A 12,278-nucleotide genomic window follows, 5' to 3' on the forward strand; every position below is an offset into this window, starting at 1 on the left:
AGTGTATGTTTGAGAGAGAGAGGGAGAGGCAGAGAGAGAGAGAGACAGAGAGAGAGTGAGAAAGAGAGCGAGAGAAGGAGGAAGAGGCAGGGAGTGAGAGAGAGAGTGAGAGAGAGAGGCAGAGAAAGACAATTAAAATGTCCCATTTCCTTATCAGATTGAATTCTTTACAACAAGCAACGCACAATTAATACCACATTGATTTGGTTGCCTAGGCTACCTCACTTTTTCCTTTTAACACTACCCAGGCCTGTCAGGCACTGTCAACTAATCTCCTTCTGCTGAACAACTTATCATCAAACATAGTTAATACATGATGGTGGAAAATTATACACAGCCATCATTTATTTTCAAATCAAAATCAAATTCACATGCGTCAAATACAAGAGGTGTAGACTTTACCGTGAAATGCTTGCTAACAAGCCCTTCCCAACAATGCAGAGTAAAACAAATATTTTGTATTCAACTTGGTTTATAGGCAGCTGAGTTCAATTCCATGTCATGTGTGAATTTCTCTGACCTTTCTGATGAAAATGATTAACAACAGACACAAGACTGTTAGTGCTAATGCAATGTGACAAACCCAATGATAGGTGGGGTCAGCTTGAGTAATGTCATTTAATGGCCATTGCATGTCTTGACCTTAAATTGCTTTAGTAACTGATAGATTTCTCTATGTCCTCACAATTACAGTGCTGCTGCCTGGGAAAAGCTGCAGTGATCTGAAGCCAGAACACGGAGTCCACAACATTTTTCAACTACCGGGACGGAACAACTCAAATAACCCTGGCTAAAATGGTTAGTGTGGCTAGCTTGTTGCTACAGTCCAAGCTCTACATACCAATCAGACGTCATACAGTACAATAGACTGGCTCTTGGTAAGTGGAAATACACTGCATACGGTACCATAGACTGGCTCTTGGTACATGACAATACATTATGTAGCAGAGAGAGGAGAGAGCTGGAGATGCGTGGAGAGATGGAGATGGCTGTGAACTGAGCAACACCAGTGAGCTTTCCTATTCCTCTGGGGACCAGCCAGTCTCCAAGGGATGTCCATTAGAGATATAGGAGGCCAGTGAAGATGGCCTCCGTTTTTGGTCATTGATACTCAGATAAAGCATCTTCAGTTTTTTGGGGTGAAAATCCAATCAGCTTCTTTCCTCTTTTACATAGACTACAGTTCAAAAGTTTGGGGTCACTTAGAAAGGTCCTTGTTTTTGAAAGAAAAGCATGTTTTTTCGTCCAGTAAAATAACATAAAATGTATCAGAAATACAGTGTAGACATTGTTAATGTTGTAAATGACTATCGTAGCTGGAAAGAGCTGATTTTTAATGGAATTTCTACATAGGCGTACAGAGGCCCATTATCAGCAACCATCGCTCCTGTGTTCCAATGGCATGTTGGGTTAGCTAATCCAAGTTCATCATTTTAAAAAGGCTGACAGATCATTAGAAAACACTTTTGCAATTACATTAGCATAGGTAAAAACTGTTGTGCTGATTATTTAAGAAGCAATAAAACTGGCATTCTTTAGACTAGTTGAGTATCTGGAGCATCAGCATTTGTGGGTTCGATTACAGGTTCAAAATGGCCAGAAACAAAGTACTTTCTTCTCGGCAGTCTATTCTTCTCGGCAAACTCGGCAGTCTATTCTTGTTCAGAGAAATGAAGGCTATTCCTTATGAGAAATTGTCTAGAAACTGAAGATCTCATACAACACTGTGTACTATTCCCTTCACAGAACAGCGAAACTGGCGCTAACCAGAATATAAAGAGGAGTGGGAGGCCCCGGTGCACAACTGAGCAAGAGGGCAAGTACATTAGAGTGTCTAGTTTGAGAAACAGATGCCTCTCAAGTCCTCAACTGGCAGCTTAACTAAATAGTACCCGTCAAAACACCAGTCTCAACGTCAACAGTGAAGAGGCGACTCCAGGATGCTGGCCTTCTAGGCAGAGGTCCTCTGTCCAGTGTCTGTGTTCTTATGCCCATCTTAGTCTTTTATTTTTAATGGATTAGAACCAATCTTCAGTCCGAGTAGTTTTCAATTAGACCAGAGACGCCGGGGACAAAACCTCACCTGGCTAATGTATGAAAATTCACCTTAGATTAATATCCAGTCTATCAAGATCAAAACATATGACCTACTGATATTAGTCAAGCTAAGCCCCAAGCCAACAACGTACAGCATTAGACATAGGTAACACCTATCCTAAATAGTATCTCTAGAATAACGTGTCCCATGACCATGACATACAGTCCAATCTGAATACGGCCAAGGCCACCTCAAAGTATATATATTATTCCAATGGTCATTAGCTAAAAATACACCACATTATTCAGTACGTGTTCAATATGGTCCATCCAGCAAGAGCGAGCAGCTGCTGCAGACCAAGTGGTCATCTGGCTGTGTGGCTGCAGGTCCAGGTGGAGCCAGGGATGAGTTAACCCCTGGTGAACAGAGACTGACTCCACTGCATTAGCTGAGGAAGTGTCTTGGGCTGGGCTGGATAGGGCTGGGCTGGATAGGGTAGAACTGGATAGGGTAGTGCTGGATAGGGTAGGGCTGGGTAGTGTAGGGCTGGGTAGGGTAGGGCTGGATAGGGTAGGGATGGATAAGGTAGTGCTGGATAGGGTAGGGCTGGGTAGGGTAGGGCTGGCTAGGGCTTGGCTGGGTAGGTTTGGGCTGGGTAGGGCTTGGCTGGGTAGAGTTGGGCTGGGTCAGGCTTGGCTGGGTAGGGTTGGGCTGGGTAGGGTTGGGCTGGGTAGGGTAGGTATGGCTGGGTATTACTGGGTAGACCTGGGCTGGGTATGGCTGGGCTGGGTATGGCTGGGTATTACTGGGTAGACCTGGGCTGGGTATGGCTGGGCTGGGTATGGCTGGGCTGGGTATGGCTGGGTATTACTGGGTAGACCTGGGCTGGGTATTACTGGGTAGTACTGGGCTGGGTATGGCTGGGCTGGGTAGGGTAGGGATGGGTATGGCCGGGTATTACTGGGTAGACCTGGGCTGGGTATGGCTGGGCTGGGTATGGCTGGGTATTACTGGGTAGACCTGGGCTGGGTATGGCTGGGCTGGGTATGGCTGGGTATTACTGGGTAGACCTGGGCTGGGTATGGATGGACTGGGTAGGGCTGGGCTGTGTAGGGATGGGCTTGGTAGGGCTGGGCTGGGTAGGGTTGGGCTGTGTAGGGATGGGCTGGGTAGGGTTGGGCTGTGTAGGGATGGGCTGGGTAGGGTTGGGCTGTGTAGGGATGAGCTGGGTAGGGCGTGGCTGGGTAGGGTTGGGCTGGGTACGGTTGGGCTGGGCTGGGTAGGGTAGGGCTGGATAGGGTAGGGCTGGGTAGGGTTGGGCTGGGTAGGGCTTGGCTGGGTAGAGTTGGGCTGGGTACAGTTGGGCTGGGCTGGGTAGGGTAGGGCTGGATAGGGTAGGGCTGGGTAGGGTTGGGCTTGGTAGGGCTTGGCTGGGTAGAGTTGGGCTGGGTAGGGTAGGGATTGGGAAGGGTAAGGCTGGGTAGGGTATGGCTGGGGATTAATGGGTAGGCCCAGGCTCGGTAGGGATGGGTAATACTGGGCTGGGTATGGCTGGGCTGGGTATTGCTGGGTATTACTGGGTAGTCCCAGGCTCGGTAGGGATGGGGAGTACTGGGCTGGGTATGGCTGGGCTGGGTAGGGTAGGGATGGGTATGGCTGGGTATTACTGGGAAGACCTGGGCTGGGTATGGCTGGTTATTACTGGGTAGACCTGGGCTGGGTATGGATTGACTGGGTATGGCTGGGCTGGATAGGAATGGGTAGCGTAGGGCTTGTCGTGATGTGTGTTTTGTCCTATATTTATATTTTTGTATTTTTTATTTTGAATCCCAGCAACTGCAGAAGTCCTTTTGCCTTATTTGTTTAAAGGTTAAATACAATTAAAATAAATTTAAAAAGGGCTGGGTAGGGTTGGGCTGTGTAGGGATGAGCTGGGTAGGGCTTGGCTGGGTAGGGTTGGGCTGTGTAGGGATGAGCTGTGTAGGGTTTGGCTGGGTAGGGTTGGGCTGTGTAGGGATGGGCTGGGTAGGGTTGGGCTGTGTAGGGATGGGCTGGGTAGGGTTGGGCTGTGTAGGGATGAGCTGGGTAGGGCTTGGCTGGGTAGGGTTGGGCTGTGTAGGGATGAGCTGTGTAGGGCTTGGCTGGGTAGGGTTGGGCTGTGTAGGGCTTGGCTGGGTAGGGGTGGGCTGGGTAGGGTTGGGCTGGGCTGGGTATGGTAGGGCTGGATAGGGTAGGGCTGGGTAGGGTTGGGCTGGGTAAGGCTTGGCTGGGTAGGGTTGGGCTGTGTAGGGTTGGGCTGGTTAGGGATGGGCTGTGTAGGGTAGGGCTGGGTAGGGTTGGGCTGGTTAGGGATGGGCTGGGTAGGGATGGGCTGGTTAGGGATGGGCTGGTTAGGAATGGGCTGGTTAGGGATGGGCTGGGTAGGGATGGGCTGGGTAGGGTTGGGCTGTGTAGGGATGGGCTGGGTAGGGATGGGCTGGGTAAGGATGGGCTGGGTAGGGCTGTGTAGGGTAGGGCTGGGTAGGGATGGGCTGTGTAGGGTAGGGCTGTGTAGGGATGGGCTGGTTAGGGATGGGCTGTGTAGGGTAGGGCTGGGTAGGGTTGGGCTGGTTAGGGATGGGCTGGGTAGAGTTGGGCTGTGTAGGGATGGGCTGTGTAGGGATGGACTGGGTAGGGTTGGGCTGGGTAGGGATGGGATGGGCTGGGTAGGGTTGGGCTGGGTAGGGATGGGCTGGTTAGGGATGGGCTGGTTAGGGATGGGCTGGGTAGGGATGGGCTGTGTAGGGTAGGGCTGTGTAGGGTAGGGCTGGGTAGGGTTGTGCTGGGTAGGGATGGGCTGGGTACGGATGGGCTGTGTAGGGTAGGGCTGTGTAGGGATGGGCTGGTTAGGGATGGGCTGTGTAGGGATGGGCTGTGTAGGGTAGTGCTGTGTAGGGATGGGCTGGTTAGGGATGGGCTGTGTAGGGTAGGGCTGGGTAGGGTTGGGCTGGTTAGGGATGGGCTGGGTAGAGTTGGGCTGTGTAGGGATGGGCTGTGTAGGGATGGACTGGGTAGGGTTGGGCTGGGTAGGGATGGGATGGGCTGGGTAGGGTTGGGCTGGGTAGGGATGGGCTGGTTAGGGATGGGCTGGTTAGGGATGGGCTGGGTAGGGATGGGCTGTGGGATGGGCTGGGTAGGGTAGGGCTGTGTAGGGTAGGGCTGGGTAGTGTTGGGCTGGGTAGGGATGGGCTGGGTACGGATGGGCTGTGTAGGGTAGGGCTGTGTAGGGATGGGCTGGTTAGGGATGGGCTGTGTAGGGATGGGCTGTGTAGGGATGGGCTGGGTAGGGTTGGGCTGTGTAGGGATGGGCTGGGCTGGGTAGGGATGGGCTTGGTTATGTGCTTAGGAGGCTATGAGGCAGATGTGCCACTCCATCCATGTCCTATGTAGGTTAGATGAGCTGTAACTGCTGATAGCTTTTTCTGGAAAGGGTATTCCTGTACTCTGTAACATTACCTCATCAATCAACCAATCAAAATGTATTTCTGTATTCTGCAACGTTTCCTCACCAATTAACCAATCAAAATGTATTTCTGTATTCTGTAACTTTTCCTCACTAATCAAAATGTATTTCTGTATTCTGTAACGTTTCCTCACTTTCCTCACCAATCAAAGTGTATTTTATATTTCTGTATTCTGTAACATTAACCCACCAATCATGCAATCAAAATGTATTCTAAGACATCTCTTGCTTTGTTGATTGAATAACAAACGCTCCAATTTCAAAGAGATTAATTCAAAAAAAGATGTATAGTCTGTAAATCAGGTTATCCATATCGTGCATATTGTAACTGTTATAATTGAGATGAGTGAATTAAGACACCAAACAGCCTTCTATGAGTCATACACAGAAGACTAAGGGCTGGATTCAATCCAAAGATCCTGCGAACGCGGGATTTAAATCGAGCTAGTAACGTTGAACTTCCCGTGTTACTTCTGCAATATGGATTGAATCCAGACCTAACTGTGCTCCTTTCAGGATTCAGCCACTATCTTCCTTTTTAGCAGTCAACAAAGTGACAGGAAGCCCAAAACAGAGGTCTATCAGGAGCTACATTCATGAATTCAAATTTCTACCACTCTAATCTCAGCTCCGTGATCAACACATTGTAATCTTTTTCATCTGCATGTATTATCTACTACTTGCTCTCAGCGTCCTTCAGACTCTAATTGAAATGTGCTTTTCATAAGAAGTTCAGCTTCTCCTCAGATACATTATCTATCAACAAATCATCCTGATAGCAGAGTACCACGCCTGGGTTCAAATAGTATTTGTTTTCTTTCATTCACTTTAGCTGTGCTTGATTGAGCTTGCCTGGCGCAATGGAAGTAATGGAATAGTCCCAATAGTACAAACCCAGCTTATCTGGCATTCCAGGCAGACTCAATCAATCAAATGCTCACAGTACTTGAACCGAGGTCTACGGTCCATAGCCATACGCATATAAAGACCCACTTATCACATTGCTGATTTGTAAGAAATGTAAATAGCAACCATTTATCAGTTCAGTTCCTTTGTCTGTATACAGCATGAAAACAGAACCCATCCACCCCCACATCAACACAACTGCTTTCGGAGTACAGTATTTTAGCACATTCAATTTCATTTGCAAGCCATTTTGAGTGTTACGGCTCCCACCCCATGCAGGAAAAAGCAAGTTCTACGTTTAACTGATGCGCTTACAAGCCCTAAAAATAGAGTTCAGTTTAATCTTGCACTCTTTTGGGACGTACTTGAAGCGATGAAAAATAAATAAATTGTGTTGTTTAAGAATAAACTGATAGAATCTACCTTTACAACCCTGATTAGGGCCTGTACTTTATATTGCTGCAGGGCAGACAGGCGGTGTAGTTGAGTAATAAATCATCAATGCAAATGACTGACAATAGATCAGCAATTGTCATTGAACCTACAAGCACCATTCAAACAAGAGGAGCCCCAGGATTCCTTGTTGTCCTGATACTAAGTAGAAATGTGTTTGGAACAGCGACATGCAGAATCTATTTCCCTCTCTGTGTTTTCCTGGCTGCTGTATGGCATAAGTTTAAAGTTCTATTAGTTGTATGTACAGGATACACATGGTATACACCATACAACAAAATGCTTACTTGCAGTTTCCTTCTCGTCATTGCAACAAGAATACAAATGTAATAAAAGATAAGAATATGGACATAAAGTAAATGGCTCAGTAGAATAGAATAAACATTTTAGCATCTTAGCAAATATATTACAGGAAGGCTCAATTTATAGTCCAATATTTACACATGTATCAGGGAAAAGGGGATTGGGGGGGGGGTAGTGTTTAATTTGTGCAGGTAATAAAGTAATGAGAGTATGCGTGGATGTCAAGACATGGGGAAAGGTGACATCCTCTACGGGGCTTCATGTCTATTCCACTGTAGGAGTAATATAGGAGTTTACTTACTTACTGCTCCAACGCAAACAGATACAGTTCTCGAACATAACATATCTGCCTAACATGCTGACCAAACCGGACGTGCACGTGCGCCTGCGTGCAGGTTGAGATATTTAAAAAAACTCTGAACCATTTATATTAATTTGGGGACAGGTCGAAAAGCATTAAACATGGATGGCAATTTAGCTAGCTAGCTTGCTGTTGCTAGCTAATTTGTCCTGGGATATAAACATTGGGTTGTTATTTTACCTGAAATTTACAAGGTCCTCTACTCCACCAATTAATCCACACATAAAATGGTCAACCAAATTCCTTTCTCGTCATCTCTCCTCTTTGGACTTTATATGACGGTTGGCAACCAACTTTACTGTGCATTACTACAACCGACTGGAGTGTGGAAGTCCATTCATCTAACAATCACATAAGCTTTTAAAAACCAATGAGGAGATGGGAGAGGCCGGACTTGAAGCGTGTTGAGCGTCACAAATGAAATAAAATAGAAATAAAAACTTCTATTTTAGCCCCTGGCCACGCAGATGCTCCCTGAGGAGCACGAGCAGTGCGGGTGCAATTATTGAATAACATGTAGGTGTACGCGACGCAAGAGGTGTGGTCAGCATGTACAACAACCAATGCATTGTACATATTGCCAATAACTAGTAGCAGAGTTTTCCCTGGTTAGAGATGAAACACACTAGAATGATGGACGGACGAGTGCCTCTGACCAGCATATCGTCCGATCATTTCCTGATGATTCTATATGTTGAATAGGCACAAACAGCCACCGTTCGCCAGTACCCAGTAGGTGTTCGCTATAAAAACACCATGGCAACCGCAAGCGATAGGATGGCCACTTGCTGCTTTAAGCTGCTCGACGGTGCAATGTGTCCGTCCCTTAAAGTCACATGGTCAGGGAAAGCGGCTGTCCCTAATCATGACCGTTCAAATAGACTGGTGCTCAGCAATAAAAGTTACCAGACCAGTCAATATGATAGTCTAGCCGTTCCTAAAGGTCACATGGCTAATTAGCTCTGTTCTCGTTTATGACCATGGAATGGATGCATTGTTGGACCTCCGCTGGTGTTAGCTCCCTCATTGTTAACCATGCTGCACTGCCCTGTAGGCTTCTGGAAGGAGAACATGCTGGCATATTCCACTGGCTCTGCTGCTGCAGGACAACATTGAAAAAAGGAATGAAGTCGAATTGAATACAGTTTTATTTGGGAAAAAAATATATACAACAATATATTGTATGTACAAATATGTACAATGTGTTACCATAGGATAGCACTTAAAAGTATTCATTAAAGATACACTCAGGGATGTTAAGTATAACCAATTTGTAACATATGACACAAATTGCAATTTTGGGGGGATATCATACGAATTGCACAATTCGTAACATATCCCACGAAATGGATGACATAGTACACAAAAAAACAGGACCCCTTTTGTCTTGTGAGAACCCGTTTGAAAACTACTGGCTGAAACTATACCACCGTTTGAGGGTGCATCTTTAAAACACTTGTTTTCAAAGTGGTCCTGGAGACGTCTGCAACATCCAACATCCTCAATCCATGACTTCAGTCACTGTTGAGAGCATGTCAGATTTGAGGATATTGCACACAGTGGTATCATGTACTCTCATACTATTGGCACTCACCAAGGTGGCCTGTCTTTACTCGAGCATCTACTTACCGAGAGAGCTGTTGGCTTGACAAGGATCATAGTATAGTATATGAGCAGAATTACTGTGTTACCCCAATTAGCCACGAAATCTCTAGATTGAAACCAACTATTTTTTCTGGAAGCTGTGCTGCGCCATTCTCCGCCATGTGGGAGAGCCTCCTAGAAATTTGAGTTCAACCAATGAGCTTCAGCCCCTCACCATTTGAGTGACAGTTAGCCAGATGCAACCACAACTGAGTGAGAGAGAGAGCAATGACGTGATGCACATATCTGCACATACTGTATGTAACGTAGTTTGCAATTTCCAGGGATCACTTTTGGCTTGTGGGCACTACTTTCAGAACTACTAGGTAAAAAGCATATACAATAGTACCTGCAAATCCTGCAAAGACATTGAAAAGATATGGAAAAAATACATGGCAAAGTGTGGAGTGAAGAGCTTCCTGACAGGTTGCATTACCGCCTGGTATGGCAACTACTCGGCCTCCAACCGCAAGGCATTACAGAGGGCAGTGCATACAGCCCAGTACATCACCGGGGCAAAGCTTCCTGTCATCTAGGACCTCTATACCAGGCGGTGTCAGAGGAAGGCCCTAAGAATTGTCAAAGACTCCAGCCACCTTAGTCATAGACTGTTCTCTCTGCTACTGCACGGCAAGCGGTACAGGTGCACCAAGCCTAGGTCCAAGAGGCTCCTAATAGCTTCTACCCCAAAGCCATAGGACTCCTGAACAGCTAATTAAATGGCTACCCAGACTATTTGCATTGCTCCCCCATCTTCTGGAACGCGGCTGTTACTCTCTGTTATTATCTATGCATAGTCACTTTAATAACTCTACCTACATGTACATATTACCTCAATTACCTCGACGCCGGTGCCCTCGCACATTGACTCTGTACTGGTACCCCCTATATACAGCCCTGCTATTGTTATTTACTGCTGATCTTTAATCATTTGTTATTCTGATCTCTTACCTTTTCTTTTAGGTATTTTCTTAAAACTCCATTGTTGCTTTTAAGGACTAGTAAGTAAGCATTTCACTGTAAGGTCTATGGGTGTAGCCTACTACTGTTGTATTCGGCACATGTGACAAATCAAATTTGATTTGAAGTCAAATGACATAAACAGTTCGAGGAAAAGGAGCATGTGCATCTGCTGTAGACAGAGACAGGAGAAAAAGGCCAAGGCGATTTAGGACTGTGCCTGATGTCTCCATGACGACCCCTCAGTCCTGGCCGACCGAACGACTCCGTCAGTGTGACTTATTGCTAACGAGATACCTGGGACGCTGCAGTCTAAACACACAGAGCCACAGACGACAGTCAAAGGCTCTTTTAGGATCAACATGAGTTATAGGAACAGTAAACAGTTTATGTTAGGGAGTTATCTGCAAGCAAAAAAAAGTTTTCCCTATTTGTTATACTGCAGTGAAACTAGGTCTCCTCAGTGATACTGTAACCTGTGCTATTAGGGGACAGACAGGGAAAGTAGGTGCTGCAGAGAGTTTTTAATGATAGGGATCTTTCTATATTTCTCCATTAAATGGACACCCCTAGTGAGATTATGATCCTGTTGAAAATGCTGGTTTATCTCATTGAATTATTTCAGTCCGACTGATTCATCATTATGGGATAAACTATATATAGAGCGGTTTGAAGCTCTCAAGTAACCTCATAAAAAGGATGTCAAGGATGTTCCAGGATGAGGAGACAATGCCGTTGAGGAAGAAAGAGATATTTCAAGATATGAGACGAGGAGAAAAGGTCCACATGCCACCGGCTCAACAGGTAGCTAGCTGCTCATCTATCAAGAGCTGCAGAGACAAGAAAAATACAACTATTTCTCAACAAATAAATCATACCAAAGTGTTACTGATAATGTTCACTCCTTTGAAAATAGGACCTGACCATAAACAATAACCAGTAACAATGTCTGAAAAGCCACAGAGAACTGCATGTTGTGTGGGGAGGTCTAACTGTGTTAGTTTATTCATCCTTCCAAGAGTGATAAACATGTTTAGCTTTTTTCTATCCATTGTCATTTTCAATTAAATTACTAATTCTCTGTCATCATGCTCATGTACTAGTGATGGTGTAGCCTACAATATAAAACAGACAATCTGTACTAGTGAGGGTGTAGTCTAATATAAAACAGACAGTCTGTACTAGTGGGGGTGTAGCCTACAATATAAAACAGACAGTCTGTACTAGTGAGGGTGTAGTCTACAATATAAAACAGACAGTTTGTACTAGTGAGGGTGTAGTCTACAATATGAAACAGACCATCTGTACTAGTGAGCGTGTAGTCTACAATATAAAACAGACCATCTGTACTAGTGAGGGTGTAGTCTACAATATAAAACAGACAGTCTGTACTAGTGAGGGTGTAGTCTACAATATGAAACAGACCGCCTGTACTAGTGAGGGTGTAGTCTACAATATGAAACAGACAGTCTGTACTAGTGAGGGTGTAGCTTACAATATGAAACAGACAGTCTGTACTCGTGAGGGTGTGGTCTACAATATGAAACAGACAGTCTGTACTAGTGACAGTGTAGCCTACAATATGAAACAGACCATCTGTACTAGTGAGGGTGTAGTCTACAATATAAAACAGACAGTCTGTACTAGTGAGGGTGTAGTCTACAATATGAAACAGACAGTCTGTACTAGTGAGGTTGTAGACTACGATATGAAACAGACCATCTGTACTAGTGACAGTGTAGCCTACAATATGAAACAGACAGTCTGTACTAGTGAGGGTGTAGCCTACAATTTTTAAATTTTAATTTGACCTTTATTTAACCAGGCAAGTCAGTTAAGAACAAATTCTTATTTTCAATGACAGCCTGGGAACAGTGGGTTAACTGCCTGTTCAGGGGCAGATCGACAGATTCGCACCTTGTCAGCTCAGGGGTTTGAACTCACAACCTTCCGGTTACTAGTCCAACGCTCTAACCACTAGGCTACCCTGTACTAGTGAGGGTGTAGCCTACAATATGAAACAGGCATTCTGTACTAGTGAGGGTGTAGCCTACAATAGGAAACAGACAGTCTGTACTAGTGAGGGTGTAGCTGACAATATGAAACAGACA

The 12,278-nt window shown here is 45.7% G+C and overlaps 1 protein-coding gene across 2 annotated transcripts in view; it reads right to left on the minus strand.

Moving 5' to 3' along the window:
- LOC124003688 (potassium voltage-gated channel subfamily D member 3-like) overlaps window positions 1–12,278 on the minus strand; it is a 141,737-nt gene that overhangs the window by 99,204 nt on the left and 30,255 nt on the right. The gene's annotated exons all lie outside the window — the stretch shown is intronic.

Source organism: Oncorhynchus gorbuscha, linkage group LG18 (assembly GCF_021184085.1).
Source record: "Oncorhynchus gorbuscha isolate QuinsamMale2020 ecotype Even-year linkage group LG18, OgorEven_v1.0, whole genome shotgun sequence".
In the NCBI taxonomy this organism is placed as follows: Eukaryota; Metazoa; Chordata; class Actinopteri; order Salmoniformes; family Salmonidae; genus Oncorhynchus; species Oncorhynchus gorbuscha.